Source organism: Elephas maximus, chromosome X (assembly GCF_024166365.1).
Source record: "Elephas maximus indicus isolate mEleMax1 chromosome X, mEleMax1 primary haplotype, whole genome shotgun sequence".
NCBI lineage: Eukaryota > Metazoa > Chordata > Mammalia > Proboscidea > Elephantidae > Elephas > Elephas maximus.
In genome coordinates this window covers 55729710-55745570 of record NC_064846.1, presented here as the reverse complement: position 1 = coordinate 55745570, position 15861 = coordinate 55729710, and the positions used below count along the sequence as shown (strand labels likewise).

The window sequence follows — 15861 nt, the reverse complement described above, 5'->3', positions numbered from 1 at the left end:
CTAGATAAAGAAATAAAGGGCATCCAGATTGATAAGGAAGAAGTACAAGTATGTCTATTTGCAGATGACATGACTTTATATACGGAAAACCCTAAAGAATCCTCAAGAAAATGCCTGACACTAATAGAAGATTTTAGCAGAGTATCAGGATGCAAGATAAACATATAAAAATCAGTTGGATTCCTCTACACCAACAAAAAGAACATCAAAGAAGAAATCACTAAATCAATACCATTTACAGTAGCCCCAAGAAGATAAAATACTTAGGAATAAATCTTACCAGACATGTAAAAGACCTATACATAGAAAACTACAAGACACCAGTGCAAGAAACCAAAAGACACCTACGTAAGTGGAAAAACATACCTTGCTCATGGATAGGAAGACTTAAAATTGTAAAATGTCTATTCTACCAAAAGCAATCTATAGATACAATGCACTTCCGATCCAAATTCCAAAGACATTTTTTAATGAGATGGAGAAACAAATCACCAACTTCATATGGAAGGGAAAGAGGCCCCAGATAAATAAAGCATTACTGAAAAAAAAGAACAAAGTGGGAGGCCTCACTCTACCTGATTTTAGAACCTATCATACCACCACAGTAGTCAAAACAACCTGGTACTGGTACAACAACAGATACATAGACCAATGGAACAGAATTGAGAATCCAGACATAAATCCATCCGCTTATGAGCAGCTGATATTTGACAAAGGTCCCAAGTCAGTTAAACGGGAAAAAGACAGTCTCTTTAACAAATGGTCCTGGCATAACTGTATATCCATCTGCAAAAAAAGGAAACAAGACCGATACCTCACAACATGCACAAAAACTAACTCAAAATGGATCAAAGACCTAAATATAAAATCTAAAATGATAAGGATCATGGAAGAAAAAATAGGGACAATGCTAGGAGCCCTAACACATGGCATAAACAGTATACAAAACATTACTAAAAATGCAGAAGAGAGACCAGATAACTGGGAGCTCCTAAAACCAAACACCTATGCTCCTCCAAAGACTTCACCAAAAGAGAGAAAAAATTACCTACAGACTAGGAAAAATTTTTAGCTATGACATTTCCGATCAGCGTCTGATCTCTAAATTCTACATGATACTGCAAAAACTCGACTACAAAAAGACAAATAACCCAATTAAAAAATGGGCCAAGGATATGAACAGGCACTTCACTAAGGAAGACATTCAGGTAGCTCATAGATACTTGAGGAAATGCTCATGATCTTTAGCCATTAGAGAAATGCAAATCAAAAGTATAATGAGATTTCCTCTCACTCACACAAGGCTGGCCTTAATCCAGAAAACACAAAATAATAAGTGTTGGAGAGGTTGCGGAGAGACTGGAACACTTATACACTGCTGGTGGGAATGTAAAGTGGTACAATCACTTTGTGGAATCGATTTGGCGCTTCCTTAAAAAGCTAGAAATAGAACTACCATACATCCTGCAATCCCACTCCTTGGAATATATCCTAGGTAAAAAAAAAAATTTTTTTTAAGTAGCCTTTACACGAACAGATATATACACACCCATGTTTATTGCAGGACTCTGTATGATAGCAAAAAGATGGAAGCAACCAAGGTGCCCATCAAAGGATGAACAGATAAATAAATTATGGTATAGTCACACAATGGAATATTGCACATCGATAAAGAACAATGATGAATCCGTGAAACATTTCATAACATGGAGGAATCTGGAAGGCATTATGCTGAGTGAAATTAGTCAGCTGCAAAAGAACAAACATTGTATAAGACCACTATTATAAAAACTCACGAAATAGTTAAAACAGAATATTCTTTGATGGCTATGAGAGGGAGGAGGGAGGGAAGGAGAGGGGTTTTCACTAATTAGATAGTAGATAAGAACTATTTTAGGTGAGGGGAAAGACAACACAATACAGGAGAGGTCAGCACAACGGGACTAAACCAAAAGCAAAGAACTTTCCTGAATAAACAGTGCTTCAAAGGCCAGTGTAGCAGGGGTGGGGGTTTGGGGACCATGGTTTCACGGGACATCTAAGTCGATTGGCATAATAAAATCTATTAAGAAAACATTCTGCATCCCTCTTTGGAGTGTAGTGTCTGGGGTCTTAAACACTAGCAAGTGGGCATCGAAGATGCATCAGTTGGTCTCAGCCCACCTGGACCAAAGGAGTATGAAGAACACCAAAGATAAAAGGTAATTATGCACCGAAGAAGCAGAAAGGGCCACATAAAGCAGAGACTACATTAGCTTGAGACCGGAAGAACTAGATGGCACCCAGCTACAACCGATGACTGTCCTGACAGGGAACACAACAGAGAATCCCTGAGGGAGCAGGAGAGCAGTGGGATGCAGACCCCAAATTCTCGAAAAAAGACCAGACTTAATGGTCTGACTGAGACAAGAATGACAGAAGGTCATGGTCCCCAGACCTCCTGTTAACCCAAAACAAGAACCATTCCCAAAGCCAATTCTTCGGACAGGAATTGGACTGGACTATGGGATAGACAATGATACTGGTAAAGAATGTGCTTTTTGGATCAAGTAGACACATGAGACTATGTTGGCATCTCCTGTCTGGAGGGGAGATGAGAGGGAGGAGGGAGTTAGAAGCTGGCTGAGTGGACACGAAAAGAGAGAGTGGAGGGAAGGAGTGTGCTGTCTCATTACGGGGAAAAGTAATTAGGAGTATATAGCAAGGTGTTTATAATTTTTGTATGAGAATCCGACTTGATTTCTAAACTTTTACTTCAAGCACAATAAAAATAAAAAAGAAAAGATTTACAGCCTTGAATACCCTGTGAGGCAGTTTTACTCTGTTTTATAAGGTCGCTACGTGTCAGAACCAACTCCACAGCAGTGGGTTTGAGTTGATACACAATTGTCCTGTATATACATTATATATGCATTTTATATGAAAAAAAATTTTATTTATATATATCTACACACACATATGTATCTTTTTTTATTCGTTTGTAACATGAAATCACATGGTATGAGGAAAGCAACTTTACTTTTTGAGAACACTTTACACTTGCTCAAGCCCCATTTTTTAAATAATTTCTATTGTGCTTTAAGTGAAAGTTTACAAATCAAGTCAGTCTCTCATACAAAAACTTATATATACCTTGCTACATACTCCCAATTACTCTCCCCCTAACGAGACAGCCCCTTCTCTCCTTCCACTCTCTCTTTTCCTGTCCATTTCGCCAGCTTCTAACCCCCTCTGTGCTCTCATCGCCCCTCCAGGCAGGAGCTGCCCACATACTCTCAAGTGTCCACTTGATCCAAGAAGCTCACTCCTCACCAGCATCCCTCTCCAACCCATTGTCCAGTCCAATCCCTGTCTGAAGAGTTGGCTTTGGGAATGGTTCCTGCCCTGGGCAAACAGAAGGTCTGTGGGCCATGACCACTGGGGTCCTTCTAGTCTCAGTCAGACCATTAAGTCTGGTCTTTTTAGGAGAATTTGGGGTTTGCATCTCACTGCTCTCCTACTCCCTCAGAGGATCCCTGTTGTGTTCCCTGTCAGGGCAGTCATCAGTTGTAGCCGGGAACCATCTAGTTCTTCTGGTCTCAGGATGATGTAGTCTCTGGTTAACACGGCCCTTTCTGTGTCTTGGGCTCGTAATTACCTTTTGTCCTTGGTGTTCTTCATTCTCCTTTGATCCAGATGGGTTGAGACCAACTGATGTATCTTAGATGGCAGCTTGCTAGTGTTTAAGATCCCAGATGCCACTCTCCAAAGTGGGATGGAGAATGTTTTCTTAATACATTTTATTATGCCAATTGACTTAGATGTCCCCTGAAACCATGGTCCCCAGGCCCCTGCCCCTGCAACACTGGTCTTCAAAGCATTCAGTTGATTCAGAAAACTTCTTTGCTTTTGGTTTCGTCCAGTTGTGCTGACCTCCCCACACAATACCTCTGTATTTTGTGCCGTCTTTCCCTTCGCCTAAAGTAGTTCTCATCTACTATTTAATTAGTGAATACCTCTCTTCCACCCTCCCTCCCTCCCCCATCTCGTAACCACAAAAGAATGTTTTCTTCCCACTTTAAACTATTTCTCAAGTTCTTATAACAGTGGTCTTTTATAACATTTGTCCTTTTGCAACTGACTAATTTCACTCAGCATAATGCCTTCCAGGTTCCTCCATGTTATGAAATGTTTCACAGATTCCTCACTGTTCTTTATCAATGCGTAGTATTCCATTGTGTGAATATACCATAATGTATTTACCCATTCATCCGTTAATGGGCACCTTGGTTGCTTCCATCTTTTTGCTATTGTAAACTGTGCTGCAATAAACATGGGTGTGCATATATCTGTTGGTGTAAAGGCTCTTATTTCTCTAGGATATATTCCGACGAGTGGGATTACTGGGTCATATGGTAGTTCTATTTCTAGCTTTTTTAAGGAAGCGCCAAATCGATTTCCAAATTGGTTGTACCACTTTACATTCCCACCAGCAGTGTAGAAGTGTTCCAATCTCTCCACAGCCTCTCTAACATTTATTATTTTGTGTTTTTTGGATTAATGCCAGCCTTGTTGGAGTGAGATGAAATCACATCGTAGTTTTGATCTGCATTTCTCTAATGTCGAGCCCCATTTTTTGAAGGATATATCCAATAGGAAACACCATCACAAACTAAACGTAAACATACAGCATAGTAAATTCACCCAGAGTATGCTCCTTGTTGATGGTTGGGAAGTCTAATAATAATATTATTGGTAAAAAGAAGCGACTGTCTACTCATAACTTACAAAGTATCACTCGGGTACCATACTGTTTTCCAAGTATTATCTCATTTAATCTTAACCACAGACATGGGGTAGGTCTCATTCTCATCCTCATTTTAGGAAGGAAGAAATGTGATTCAGAGCAAAAACAAAGCTTGTTAACATTACCCAACCATCACCTAGTGGAGCCTAGGTCAAAGCCCCAGTTTATATGATCCCAAAGCCCTCACCCCTGAGCACAGTTACATGGAGTGTTGCTCTCTGTGACAGCTGAGGCCAGAAAGGGGAAGTGATTCACTCACACACACACACACTCGCTCACACACTCACACATACTCAAACATACACATATGTACTCTCATGCACACACACACACACACACACACTCATACATTCCTCATGTTCTGGTATCACAACACGAGAATTCTCCCGAGACGGTTGGCTGGGACCAAGAGGACACATGCAGCTCACAGGTGCTGACAGACGGCCACGTGAAGTGCGCCCAGAACTGCACCCAATAGCAGTCTACAGAGACGGAAAGGATGCCATCCACACATTGTGTACAATAGGGAGTATGTGAAACACTGTGAATCCCAAACAACCTGGAGTTGAAAAATTGATGAGGCCACATCCATGGGATGGCATTGTGGTCAGGCATTAAAGGCACGTTGTCACGAAAACAATGATGAGAGACGATTTGTTGCCTGTCAGATTAGCAACACTTCACATTCTTTCCCGTGAGTGGAGAAAAGGAACGTTCATATGGCATCTTGGGGAATAGGAATGAGTTATAGCATTTTTGAATGTAATGTATTAACTCAAAATTTTATAGATTTTATGGTTTGGGAAAAACACTTCCAAGAACTTATAAATACATGTTTACAAAGATATTTGCTCATATATGAGCAAGGGTGTTAAGTATACTACTGTTTGTAATAGAAAAACTGATACAGGAAGGAATTTTCAGCAGGATGGTACTGGTGAAATAAACTTGGGCTTCCACACAGTGTAACACCAGGTCAATGTAAAACACAAAAGCTTGAAACGTTCCCGTAATAAAAATGTTATCCTAGAAATGTATTTACATGGAAAGACAGTCATCACAGTAAGTGCAAAAGGACATTACACAGGTAACAAGCGGCATCAATCCATTTTTGCTTATATAGATATCCAGCTGTTTACTCAGAGGGCTCGAAGCACAAAAAAGAAAAAGGATCTTTTTCTTCCACTCACATAGAGCTTTCTCTTCAGCATAGAAAGAGAATGCACCTCCCGTCTGGAGACCTTCTGTATTCCTGCACCCTGTGTATATGCCTCCTTTGCCACCCAGCCTTCCAGAAAGCTCTCTGTGGTGGCTTTGGGCCACAGCCCCTCCCTTCCACTTTTCTGCTCTGCCCAGTTCAGGCTGCAGTTCAGGCTTCTGTCACGAGGTGGCGCCGAGGTACCTCCACTCTCAAACTTCTCTCTGCAGAGGGGTTGATAAAAGGACCAAAAACCACAATACCCTACCCTCTCTTAAAACCCAGGTTATGAACCTATGTACAGAATGATTCTGATTCTGTCTGACAAGGGTACAGGCATAAAATAAGACCATAGAAACACATGCTCTGAGCACCCAGAGGCTGAAACACCAGGTAGCTGTGGCGCACCATGGTGTGCCAGAGGGCGACACAGCACAGAGCCTGACGGGCGGGGGTGACTGAGAGGATGGGGGCGTCGCAGCGAGGTCTGGCAGCTGTGTCCAGAGTGGTCTGGAGAAGGGTGACAGAACAGGAGAGTGTCTGTGAGGCCTTTGTAGGGATGGGGTGACGAAGTGTGAACCCCTGCTCTCTTGCCAGTGTGGACGTGTTAGCTGACACTCATGAGGGAAGAGACAAATCAATGAATGAGACAGAGAGTTGGAGTCAAGAGAATATGCAACTGCTTTAATATACATACGAATTTTTCAAACCGAATTGATATCATGGCAAACAAGACGTTTTGTGACGTTTGTTCAGCTGTGCAAAATGCACTTTTCCTTAAAAAGAAAAAACAACAATGAATGCCACTTGGTGGCCAGACCCAGGACTGCAACTCCAAGAGTCAGAGCAGGCGCCTCAGGAAGGATAGAAGGATGGAGGTTGGGACTTTGGCTTAATGGTAGCAGACAGAGTGTTCTGGAAGTTTTCAACCATTGGTAATGATCTCTTTGTAACCTTCATTTTCTGGGATATTCAAAAGTGAGACTGGAAGTGAACAGTCTGAGCAGAATGTAAAGGTGCACCTGTGCGTATTTGGGGTGAGAGAGCTAGAGGAGACCTAGACACACACACACACACACACACACAGTCAAACAATTATTTTTATCTACTTCGTTTCCCCATAAAGCTGAATAAAATGAACCTGTACATACATTACTTGGTCATCAATTTGTTCATGAGTATTTTGTCTTCCAAATTTGTAAAATAACTTCCTTCCTGAATGCAAGATTTCAAACAACATATGAAAGTATATTTATAAGCTGAAATTCCCCTGTATCTCTCACTGGCTGGTTAGTTTCCTTCCCACCCCACTTCCTAGCTTCTGCTTTGGAGATGACTTTTGTCTAACCTACATAGTCCTAAACATTATAACTCTGCCCTAAAGAGCTTCTGGAAATATAACAACAAGAAGGAAAATAAATTCCCATTGTGTATAAGTCAGTGCCACTTCTGTGTGATAGAGTTGTCTAACGCAGATGGGATAGGGGAGAGTTTTCACCCCATTTCCATAGCATCAGTGTGTCTTTAGTTATCCCTTCGGGGCCCCTGTTGGAGAGTTGACGTCAGGAGTGCCCGTGACCTGGGTGTCTGGGTTGTTCTTGTGGCTCCCAGGGAAGCACACAGCATGATGATGGGTCTCCTGGAGAGGACAATGGAGAGAAAGGAAGGAGATGTTTACCAGTGCCAAACCCACTAACTTCCTTCTATGTGACGTGGGGTGGAACCCTACCTGCTTGTGGCTACAGACTCAGTTTTAGGACATGTGATTTGAGTTGATCTTCTAGTAGGTCAGTTTTATGTATAAGTCATTTATCCTCCCTCTTCTGAAGCATTCCTGTCATCATTTCAATGTTTACATTCTCACAGAGCCCTGGTGGCATAGTGGTTAAGAGCTTAGGCTGTTAACCAAAAGGTCAGCAGTTTGAATCCACCAGCTGCTCCTTGGAAACCCTACGGGGCACTTTGAGTCAGAAACGACTCGATGGCAATGGGTTTGGTATTTTTATTCTCATGTTACTGAGGGTAAAATGAGTTCAACCACATTACAAGAAATCTGGGACATTGCTGGGACCAAGGGAGAAAGAGTGCTAGTGGAACCCCTCAATGGCTCTTAACACTTGTGCTTGGAAGGGGCACACTCCATTTCCTCCCCGATTTAACTGGCCACATCTAGTCACATGGCAAGTCCCTGGGCGGTGCAAATGGCGAAGCACTGGACTGATAACTGAAAGGCTGGCGGTTCAAATCCAACCAAAGGTGCCTCGAAAGTAAGGTCTGCTGATCCGCTTTCAAAAGGCCACTGACCTGAAAAGTCTACGGCGCAGTGCTGCAACCACAACAGTCACATGTCCAAGCCGGATGTCAGTGGAGGGGGGTCAGTGGGCCTGGCAGGAAAGGACCTGGTGGTCAGGGGCAATTAATATGTTTGAATAATTATAAAATCTATGAGAGAGAGTTAGTTTTTGAGAAAGAGAAAGCTAGAGAGAAAGAACAGATCCAGGAATTACTGTGAGCAGCCACCTGAGACATGACTGAGTCCCTTTGTTGGTTTAGGGTTGGCTTCTGATGTGAAGCTGATTCAGAAAGGATGGGGGTGTTTATTTCTGCCCTCACGCCACATTTGAGTATTTTCCCAGTTATTATTACACAGTCATGTATGCTTATTTTTAACAGTTTACAAAATGAGAGATAAGGAAAAAATAAATCGTCCAACTACAACACCCTATTAAAGCCTTGGAAACCCTGGTGGCATACTGGTTAAGAGCTACAGCTGCTAACTAAAGGTCGGCAATTCGAATCTGCCAGGTGCTCCTTGGAAACTCTATGGGGAAGTTCTACTCTGTCCTATAGAGTCACTATGAGTCGGAAGCAACTCAACAGCACTGGGTTTGGTTTCTTTGGGTTTTTTTTATTATAACTTTTTCACCCCTCATACTCTGGTGGGAACGTGATTTCTCAGTGTCGCCCTCCTGTATATACACCATGTGGGCGCTGTGTTATGATTAGTAGTAAAGTGCTGGGAAGGCCCCGCGTGTGTTAAAGGAATAATAGACAACAGGGTGGCTCAACTGGGGCATGGAGGACACAGGACATGAGGCTGGAAATGCAGGCTGGGCCCATGCAGTGGGGAGCTTTGAACGCCAGCTGGGGGCAAGGAGTTTGTAGTTCTCTTGGGAGGCGGTGGGCTGCCTCGGAGAGCATCTGGGTGATGAGATCAGACCTGGATTCGGGAAACTGTTCTGGGCAGCTGTGTGCACAGTGAAGTAGAGAGAGAATGATGACAGAGAAGAGGGTGAGAAGCAGAAGTGGGGAGTCATACAATAACTGTCCAGATACTAAATTAAGGGGCTTACACTGCTGTCTCTTTCTGAGTGGCACTTGAAACATAGCGGACACATCACTAACGGAATAATCACGGGGTCTTTGTCTCTGTTATCCCAGCACCTAGCACAGCCTCTGATATTTAGCAATACCCTGGTGAGGATCCAGTGCCAGTGCCCAGGGTGATCAGATCATTTGCAGCAGGTGAGGCTTCAGGACTCAATGGGCGAACTTATAAGTAATTCTAGGTTTAGCTCAGGAGCAGTTTACTAGGCTCTTTCTCTGATTTACTTAACCATCTCCTAACTCCCATACCCTGCTCTGAATATGGGGTCAATAATAGTTAACTTGAATACCTGTGAGGATTAAGGATGATAACATGTACAGTGCCTCTTGCCCATAGCTGTTTTGTATATGTTCATTTCCTTCCCTCTGGATCATCTTTCCAGAGGGCCACATTTGTGCTTCTGTCTGGGCCTCCACACCACCTCAGGGACCAGCTGATCCATCTGACTCCACAGCTAGGCCTCCTGGCCCAAGGGACAGGATTTCATCTTCACCATCATCTTCTTCAACAAAAGTAGAGATTAACCAGCTGGGCTTGACCTAATCAGATGAGTCCCTTCAAAGCAGAGAGAGTTCTCTGGCTGTACACAGGAGGGGAGGTCAGAAACTCAAAGCACAAGAAGGATTCAACGTGCCTTTGCTGACTTGAAGATGGAAGTGTCCACATGGCAAGGAATAAGAGCGGCCTCTAGGAGCTGAGAGCATCCCCCATCTGACAGGGGACTGCAGTCCCATAGCCACAGGAAATGAATTTTGCCCACAACAAGAATGACCTTGGAAGCTGATTTTTCCCTGGAGCCTCCAGAGAGGAATGCAGCCTGGCTGACACCAACACCTTGATTGCAGCCTTGTAAAACCTTGAACAGAGAATACGGCCATACTGTGCCAGACTTCTGACCCAAGGACTGTGAGCTAAAAATGGGTGGGGCTTACAGTTGTTAAGTTATGGTTACACTCCAAGAGAAAACGAATACACTTTATTTAGGTAGAATCCATATTCATCACATATACAATGTGTGTGCGCGTGCCCGCATGTGTGCGTGCAAGCAATCCCATGTATAAATAAAAATGGGAGGAAATATATCCCCCTGGAAGCAGTTTTGACCCTGTATGGTGGGATTCAAGGTTATGAGTATAGTCATAGCAGTATTTGAATGCATTTTCTACATTTTCTAAATGGATGACGGGTTACTAATTATTCATCAGGGATAAAGACCATTTGACCTTTATTCATATAAAATATGTTTTATTTCGGACTTTTAAGAAGGTATCAGAACCAAAAACCAAGCGCATTTCTGTTGAGTTGATTCTAACTCATAGCGACCGCATAGGACAGAGTGAAACTTCCCCATAGGGTTTCTAAGGAGCGGCTGGTGGATTTGAACTGCCGACCTCTTGGTTAGCAGCTGTAGCTCTTAACCACTGTACCATCAGGGCTCCTAAAAAGGTATAAAAAACAAAAATCCTAAACCAGCGCCATCCAGTCGATTCCGACTCATAGCGACTATAGGACAGAGTGCAACTGCGCCCTAGGGTTTCCAAGGAGTGGCTGGTGGATTAGAACTGCCGACCTTTTCAGTAACAGCCATAGCTCTTAACCACTACACCACCAGGTTCCTAAAAATGTATTAAAAAATGTATAGTAAATAGTATAATAGGCAAACATGTACACACAACCAAGGTTATGAAGTAAAACATTATAGAGTGGATGCCCCTGTGTAACCTCTCTGGCTGCCTCACCCCCAGAAGGAACTACCATCCAGAATTTGTTTACAACTCCCATTCTTTGCTCCATATTTTAGTACACGTGAATAGATTCCTAAACAAAACACAATCTCTTTGCTCATTTTTAACTGTAAGTATAATATCTATCTATATCACTTATTGAAACTTATTGTCTTTCCTCTGAAAATAGTGCTTCTGAGATTTATTGAATCAGGTGACTTCTCAACTATCCTACTCTCATTAGCCATGCCCCCCTAGGCTCCATACCTAAGAATGCTACAGCCTACTGTGACTTCCTTCTTCTCCAACAGATGGTGCCAAAGGGCTCTGCAAACAGGGTGTACCAATCTGTACTCCTCCAGCAGTGTATGGTGTTCTCGGGCCCCACATTTCCCATTTCAATGGGATGCAGCATACACACATGCTCACTCACCAGGCTTCCTTCTCACACCCTAGTATTATGTCGGGGCATTTTCTCAGGCATAAACTGAGACCATTAGCTGAGCAATTAGACAAATCTTCCTATGGTTCAATTGACTGGGTTTTTGCCTACTAAACGACTCTAATATTCTAGGCCTGCCTCCCTGAAATAACTCCCACCTTCCTTACCTGGCATTTGTAGATGTTCCTAGATCAGTAAGTCACATGATTGTAGACGGTCTCTTAGGTTTCTGTCACAGATGGGTCACTGCTTTACATGGTGCGTGATTTTTATATGCTCACCCTCAGAGAGCTAGCTTATCGCCAGGTAACCCTGGGACACCTCACTGAGCTCGGCTACTAACCAGAAGGTAGGCAGTTCGAATCCACCAGCCGCTCCTTGGAAACCCCATGGGTCAGTTCTACTCTGTCCTATAGGGTCGCTATGAGTCGGGATCTACGGGATGGCAACGGGTTTGCTTTTGGTCTCTTTATGAAGCAAACAAAATTTCTGACAACAGGAGCATGCTTTCTTCCACCACACTGGGCAAACTTCACCGATCGCCTGGGTCCCTGTCTGTACCTGTTAAAACCTGTTGCTATGGAGTTGATTCCGACTCATAGCGACCCTACAGGACAGAGTAGAACTGCCCCATAGGGTCCCTGTCTAGTGCTCTAATTAGAACGCTGTGTCAGGTGGCGGTCTGAAAGGCCCAGGTGTTCTGCTTTCAGCGACAGATGAAGGGGGGGGACAACTGAGCGGAGGCGTTTCCGGTGCTTCGCGGTTGCCATAGAAACCGACATAAAGATGGCGACCGTGACGACTTTTCAATAGAGAAGGACAAGACCCGGTTAAGAGGAGCAGGTTCCCGCCATCAGGTGTCTGGGACTCAGCAGAGGAGGTGGGTGCTCCGCCGTGGGTGTGGGGAGACAAGGGGCCCCAGAGCCAAGGGGTGATTTCCTGCTTTGGGACTCGGTGTCCTGCTGTGTCGTCAGAGAGAGAGACGGGCTGTTGTGGTCCCTGCCGGCCTGAGGGAGCCTGGTGTCCTTCTCCAGGGGTGTCCTGGAGGTGTTTCCATACACAGGTAGGGTCGGTGAGAGAGGGTCTTGGGAGGAAAGGGACAGAGAGGGGAAGAGATCATGTGTGCATGTATGTGTGTGCATCTCTGCAGCTGGAGAGAGAGCGTGTGTGTGTGTGTGTGTGTGTGTGTGTGTGTGTCGCCGCAGCTGCGGGGAGTGTTTATGGTGAGGAATACTTGAGGCAGTTAATGTGCATCATGTCGGTCCCATTGAGTTCCTAGGGGATATTAAGAACCAAGTGAGGCTTGTTGTTTCCCTGGGTTTACGTGGCCTCTGTGGGTACCAGAGGGCTCCATGACTGCTGTGGGATTTGGTGCAGACTGAGCCCCCATTTATGATTCTCCCATGAACCACTTATAACTATGACAGTTGTCAGGTGTTGCTTTCCTAATTCTGTCTAGATTTACTAATTAGCCTTCGAATGTAGACTACAGCTTCCCTTTCTCCCTCATCTATCCGTATACCCATCTATTCATGTGTGTATTAATTTTTGTCAGTAAAACTCATAGATTCCTATTTTACTCAAAGGTTTACCATCTATTGCTATCATTGTTTTCATGTTCGTTTTGTCCCCAAAGTGGCCAGTGGAAGCTCCTTCAAGTTGCCCTCTGTGTCCTTTTGACAACTCCCTAGAGATGAGAATGTACTTTGCTCTCTGAGCCCATTTCCCCATCTGTAAGGGAAGTAATGATGCCTGCCCCAGAGCATTGCTCTGAGGATCTGGAGAGAACAAGTCTGAAAATAAAACCCTACAGTGTGTGGCATCTGTGCACCTCAGCAAATGTTGGTTCCTCCTTCTGCCTTTGCCTCCGTCTTTCTGTGAACGCCATGCTTCTGACGTTAGCATAATAGCAGAGCTAGCAGAGAGCATAGATGGAAATGTACCAGCAAGCAGGGATAAACCCACATTTCACTGTGTCCCAATGTTCTCTGTAGTAGAATTCTGAGAATAATATTATTCCTGACCATTTATTTTTATTTTCAAAATACTGATTTACTTTGGTAGCAAATGGTTGTTCTTTGAAGACTAGTGAAGGGAGACAAGACCCATTAAGGTGAAGTGAGCTATATCAAATATTCATTTACCTAAAATTTCAAAAAAATGGTTACATTTAAAGAGGTAAACATCTGTATCTACTGATAGCAATGCAAAAACTCCTTTATGGCTTGAAACAAAACAAATGCCCATGACAAAACCAGCTGTATTTAATTTTATCTAAATTTACTTTCAGGCAATGATCCAGTAACACTTTCCCTCCCAATATTCTCTGTGACTGGCGCTTTCCACTCCATTACTGGAAGAAACAGTCTTAGTTTTCACAGGTTTTTCTGTTTCTTCTTCAGGTCCTCCTGTGGCTCCAGCTCGTTGCGGATTCTCCGGCTTCTCCTCTCCCGCCTTCTGGTCCACCGTTTTCCCCACCGCAGTCTGACCATTTATTTTTTTTAATCTTTTTTTTCTTCTATAGGTGAGTATTATATAATCCTAGTTTTCAGGATAAGGCAATTGAGATACTGCAAGGTGAAATAAAGTATTCAAAGTCACACCGTTTGTAAGTGACACAGCTAGGGGTTGAACTGAGCACATCTCCAGTACTGTACTCCTAGCCAGTCCAGTTAGGAAGAAGAAAAGCACTTGTTGAATGATGGCAGCCCATGGTGGTTGATGTTAGGCAGCAATCATAGCTCTCTGGGTAGAAACTATGCCTCAGTAGTGATTTTGCCATGTAGCAGAAGATGTTTCTGTAAGTAAAGCAAAAAGTTAATAATCATAAAAATGAAAAGGTAGTGATCATCACTGTTACTATGCAGTAGATGGCTTGGGTGTTAAAATCATTCCCTGGACTTCCATGGTGAATTACTTTCCCTTTGAGGAGCTCGGAGCACTTTTTCAGATGGGACTCCCACTGCCCTGTTCCTGAGGCATTGCTGGTTAGGAGCAGGGCTACTCTGCGCCCCTTGGGCAGGTGAGGCCAGATGAGGCCAGGTGCCTTACCCAAGGTTCCCTAGACTTACTGGGTTAGGTGTGGCACTGGGGCCTAGGTAGATCTCCTATCTCTCATCCAGTTGTCTGTCCCTCATATGTAGTGTTAGCTTTCAACCCTGTGTGTAGCAAATCACCTTTCAAGGCTCAGGGAAATATGCACCAAGGATTACCTTGCAGGAGGACCATTCCATTGCCGTTGAGCTGCTTCCTACTTATGGTGATCCCATGTGTTACAGAGTAGAGCTGCTCCACAGGGTTTTCTTGGCTGTGATCTTTATGGAAGCAGATCCCCAGGCCTTTCTTCTGCAGTGCCACTGGGGAGGTTTGAACCCCAACCTGTAGATTAGCAGCCGAGCACAAAGCATTTGTGTTATTGTCTCACGGTTCTAGAGACTAGAAGTCTGAATTCAGCTTGTCGGCAGGGACATGCTCTCTCTGAAGGCTCTAGGGGAAGGTCCTTCCTTGCCTCTTCCTAGTTTCTAATGGTTCCTAGCAATTCTTGGTGTTCTTTGGTTTGTAGGTACATCACTGCAATGTCTGCCTCCAACTGTACGTGGCCGCTTTCCTCTATGACTCTCTGTGTCCCTCTCTTCTTTTTATAAGGACACGAGTCATATTGGATTAGGGCCCACCTACTCTAGTATGACCTCATGTAAACTAATAATATCTTTAAAGATCCTATTTCCCAACAAGGTCACGCTCACAGGTACGGGAGGTCAGGACTTCAACATATCTTTAAACCCATTGCTATTGAGTCGATTCCGACTCATAGCCACCCTTTGTGACAGAATACAACTGTCCCATAATGTTTTCTAGGCTGTAATCTTTATGTGATCAGATCGCCAGGTCTTTCTTCCATGGAACCACCTGGTGGGTTCAAACTGCCAGCCTTTTGGTTAGCAGCTGAGCACTTAACCATCGGGCCACCTGGGCTTCCTAACATTACCTTAGTGTAGTTTTAATTGCATCTCTGTTACTAAAAGCAAGTTTAAGCCTCTTTATATATGTTTAAAGACAATTTGCATTTTTTCTGTTAGCTGTTGATATTCCTCACAGTTTTTGAAGGGGTAATTATTCTTATGCTTTTCTGTTTTAAACTTTGATATAGAAGTGAGTCAACACTTTGTGGGAGATATAAGTTACAAATATTTTTCCGAGTGTTTTTTTAATTGGCTATCATCTTTCTCCTGCAGATTGGCTGATGGGTTCAAACCGCCAACCTTTCAGTTAGCAGCCAAGCACTTTACCACTGCAGCACCAGGGCTCCTTCTATTTATGGGT

At 43.6% G+C, this 15861-nt stretch overlaps 1 protein-coding gene across 9 annotated transcripts in view; it reads left to right on the top strand.

The window, feature by feature from the left end:
- Nucleotides 1–15861, top strand: part of LOC126069623 (protein BHLHb9-like) — a 283683-nt gene that overhangs the window by 258097 nt on the left and 9725 nt on the right. For 3 of the 9 annotated variants that reach the window (XM_049873207.1, XM_049873223.1, XM_049873206.1), the window contains exons 1-2: nt 12326–12418; nt 13941–14062. The exons of 2 other annotated variants lie outside the window; for them this stretch is intronic. The gene's annotated coding sequence lies outside the window, so the exon portion shown is untranslated. Of the gene's footprint in view, nt 1–12325; nt 12419–12587; nt 12602–13940; nt 14063–14494; nt 14561–15861 lie in introns of those variants that run through there. 4 more of the 9 variants (XM_049873213.1, XM_049873212.1, XM_049873211.1 and 1 more) reach the window with 3 other exon arrangements.